Source organism: Rhinoderma darwinii, chromosome 2 (assembly GCF_050947455.1).
Source record: "Rhinoderma darwinii isolate aRhiDar2 chromosome 2, aRhiDar2.hap1, whole genome shotgun sequence".
NCBI lineage: Eukaryota > Metazoa > Chordata > Amphibia > Anura > Rhinodermatidae > Rhinoderma > Rhinoderma darwinii.
In genome coordinates this window covers 271,782,239-271,786,895 of record NC_134688.1, presented here as the reverse complement: position 1 = coordinate 271,786,895, position 4,657 = coordinate 271,782,239, and positions in this window count along the sequence as shown.

Genomic DNA, 4,657 nt, shown 5'->3' with positions numbered 1-4,657 from the left:
TTGCAATCCATCTTTTTCTGGAAGCTTTCTGACTGAACCACTCATCATAAATGGACATGTCTACAGCACTTGGAATCAACCAATAAGTAGGAAAATAAACAGGTTTAATTGATACTTACTCCAGCACTGGAAAAAAAAAGTAGATCCTGGTCCTGCTTCTACAATTTGCCCTATATCAACGGTCAGTGTAAATGTACACTTCACACTCAGTTTCCTCTGAAACATCAGTACAGCCATGTGTTCTTTGTGTTGGCTTGACCCATCTTCATGTAGGATAGTCTCTGTGGAGAGATGAATAGCACCTTGTCCACTCAACCCTCCTCTTTCAGACTATTTCCACTGCTGCAAAGATTACTTCTGGACATCAGCAGTACGAGCCACAAATGACCTCCAGAATCCATATAGGTCCATCAGGGATTGAGTCTCTTTCCCATTGGTAGGCTCCTTCAGATTGGCAATAATATCCAGAAGACCAGAACTGGTTGTGGTAGTGTTTTCTCTGGTCCATTGCAGATTATTCCCAGAAATTCTACTTGTGGGGGTGGGACATTAACAAAGACAATCAAATAAGACATTTTAGTACACTTTCACTGTCTATTGGGTGTCATTTGTCAATATGATGTCATCAATATAATGGTATATAATGATGGGTGGGTGTTAATACACCAGTGGTAAAATGGGTATATTGTTATCCTTTACAGGTGTAATTAAACTGGTTTTGATAGCTTTTGCCAAGTCAATCACTACGTGCCATTCATCTGACATTTGTGTAATCCTTTCCACCAATGAGACCATGTCTGAAACATCTACATGCAACAGTGGGGCAACTTTATTCAGTCCTCTATAGTCTATAATCAAAAGTTAAGAACTAACTTGCTTACGGACCAGGAACATCAGATTATTAAATGAGCTGATTGCATGTCTGAGGACTCCAGCTTGTAGTAGAGCTTTTATTGTCTTTGTGATTTCCTTATGTCCTCTGGGAATGTGATATTGCTTCAAACTCACCGGTGTAGATGGAGCTGGGATGGGCATTGGAGTTTGCATTCCATCTCACAATAGGCTTGATGGCTGAAATAGAAAGAGTACAAATTACATTATCAAAAGCATAGCACCCACAATCTGTTTTAATTGTTTGTCCTCTCAAAATTTACATGCCCAATATGTTATCAGGTAAATCCAAGATGAGCACATCAGCCTGAAACACAGGCCCTTTGCCAATATGCATCTAACAATTTACTTCATATGCGGGAGTTCGGAATCCCCCTAGCCCTTCAATCATCACACAGATATATGCTTGATGTCCTTTTCCAGAACCCTGGAAAAAGAATACTTCTGCCCCAATATGTAATAAAGCAGTCACATGTTGTAGTCTAGTCAAGTGTCCCCAATACAAAGTTACAAAGTTATTTTCACATAAGGGCGTTTGTCCCCTGGTTTAATAGCTTATATATGTCCTACGTGCAACATATTTGGGGATGGGGACCCACCTTCTATTCATAAAGGCTAAGACGGACAAATGCCATTGTTCCAGTAACTTGTCTGCTTCTCAATATGGGGAAGTCCATCTATAAGTAGTGGCAGAGAGTGTGGGGTGTGGTGTATGGGAGGAGCTCAAGGGACTGTCATGGTTGGGACTTTGCAGTGTCTAGTGTCCTACATTCTCCACCCACTCCTCTATGTCACTAGTCGTCACCCTCTTTAGTCTTTGCAACCTCCACTGTCTCTTCAGTTCTTGCCATCTCTCAAACAGGTCACAAGTACTTATCCTATCTATCTTCTGCCCTGGGACCCCGCTAGTTATAAGATCATGAAACAAACACATCCTTGTCTTTTTTTATTCGGTGTCATGCCCTTTTTGCTCTTTTTAATAATTTTCCTCTACTGGTCTTTTCCTACACTTCTTGGTTTCTCTAAAGCCCCGAATTGGGATATCAGATTGCATGCAGTGTAGAGTTTAGTGGCGTTTCCTATGAGTACACTAAACATAGTGAACAAAGAAGCGTTGTAGAAAGATGGGGCACCATCTATAAGTTTAGTTTTCACCATGACAATAAATGCTGCCTCTGGTTCACAACTGCACATTCATTATTAGAGTCAGGCAAAAGATGCTGTATTATCTGTCCTATAAAAGCAATTTCTCTTAATTTATGAACAATGTCTGACAAGGTATGCCAGGTGGTTTGTAATATTAATTTAGTGAGAGTGTCATAAACCTTTGCTGTTGAATCTCTCACTAGATGTAACAAAGAGGAATTCTCAGCTGTATCTCTAGCATTTCTGCACAAATGCTGCCCAAACCTATCACGTTCCTGATTGTTCAAAATAATAGTATCTGCATCATGATTCCAAACCCTAAGGTCCAATTTCACACACACAGGCTGCTGTCTAAATTTTGCACCCTACTTTGTTAATTCCCCTGCCATGTAACCACGAGTCTCCTTACTCATAGCAACCTCTGCATCAGTTTCTGCCTGCCCTACTACAATCCTGTCTCCAGTACGTTGGGTTATTAATCTCTTGGTCTTTGTTGTAACAATTGGTCTCATTTGTGCATTCTCATCCTCTATCTCTAATCAATATCAAAACCCTCCCATTCCAGTACACCGTGTTCCAAATTATTATGAACATTGGATTTAAGTGTTATAAACATTTAATTATTAGTTTTTCAATTAAACTCACGGATGGTATTGTGTATTAGGGCTCTTTGGATCATTATAATCAATCTCAGACACCTGTGATAATTAGTTTTCCAGGTGTGCCCAATCAATGGAAAACTACTTAAGAAGGACGTTCCACATTATTAAGCAGGTCACAGGTTTCAAGCAATATGGGAAAGAAAAAGGATCTCTCTGCTGCCGAAAAGCGTGGAATTGGTGCAATACCTTGGACAAGGTATGAAAATATTGGATATTTTAAGAAAACTTAAGTGTGATGATCATACTGTGAAAAGATTTGTGTCTGATTCAGAGCACAGACGGGTTCGTTCAGATAAAGGCATTATTAGGAAGGTTTCTGCCAGACAAATTAATAGGATTAGGAGAGCAGCTGCTAAAATGCCATTGAAAAGCAGCAAACAGGTATTTGAAGCCGCTGGTGCCTCTGGAGTCCCGCGAACCTCAAGGTGTAGGATCCTCCAGAGGTTTGCAAGTGTGCATAAAGCTATTATTCGGCCACCCCTAAACAATGCTCACAAGCAGAAACGGTTGCAGTGGGCTCAGAAATACATGAAGACTAATTTTCAAACCGTGTTGTTTACTCATAAGTGCCGTGCAACCCTGGATGGTCCAGATGGATGGAGTAGTGGATGGTTGGTGAATGGCCACCATGTCCCAACAAGGCTGTGACGTAAGCAAGGAGGTGGCGGAGTCATGTTTTGGGCTGGAATCATGGGGAGAGAGCTGGTAGGCCCCTTTAGGGTCCCTGACGGTGTGAAAATGACCTCTGTCAAGTACGTAGAGTTTATGACTGACCACTTTCTTCCGTGGTACAAAAAGAAGAACCGTGCCTTCCGTAGCAAAATTATCTTCATGCATGACAATGCACCACCTCATGCTGCAAAGAATACCTCTGTGTCATTGGCTGATATGGGCATAAAAGGAGAGAAACTCATGGTGTGGCCCCCATGTTCCCCTGACCTCAACCCTATTGAGAACCTTTGGAGCATCCTCAAGCAAAATATCTATGAGGGTGGGAGGCAGTTCACATCAAAACAGAAGCTCTGGGAGGCTATTCTGACATCCTGCAAAGATATTCAAGCATAAACTGTCCAAATACTCACAAATTCAATGGATGCAAGAATTGTGAAAGTGATATCAAAGAAGGGGTCCTATGTTAACATGTAACTTGGCCTGTTAAGTTTTTTTTTATTGAAAGAGCTTTTGATTTCTGTAAATATGACCTCCTGATGCTGCAAATTGAACAAATTACCATTTTAGTTCTATTTACAACCTTTAAAATGTTTTGATCTCTGTTGTGCATAATAATTTGAAACAGTGCATTTTGAGGTTTTTACTTCTAAAAAAAATCTGTTATCATTAGGAGATTTGTTCAATAAAATTTGCATTATACTCCAATGGTTGAAAGCTTGAAGATTATACTGACTGTCATTTGCATCGACTATTTAGGAAAATCAGCGAAAAATAACATTTGCATAATAATTTGGAATGCGGTGTAGATCTGACCATTCCTCAGATTCAATCACGGTCCTGACATGTGCAATATGCAAGAGTGACACAGGCTTTTTGCCTTCTCTGGCGCCTATTCCTGTTTAAGTTTTTTATCACATCTCTCAAGGCTGTTTGGTAGAGATGAGCGAACCGGGACAACCGAACCCGGTTTCGGTCCGAACTTCCGGAAAAGTTCGGTTCGCAGCGAATCCGAACTTCACCGGGTTCGGCCGAACCCGTTTTAACCGAACCCGGTCAAAAATATTATACAAATCGGCAGCCACTTGTCTCTATCAATCACTGATAGAGAAAAGAGGCTGCTGATTAAAAATAAAATAAAAAGCATTTCATACGTACCTGGTCGTTGTCTTGCGGACGAGTCCCTCTTCTTCCTCCAGTCCGACCTTCTTTTCTGACGCGGCAGCCTGTGATTGGCTGCAGAGGCCTCTGCAACCTGTGATTGGCTGCAGCGCTCACATGGGCTGCAT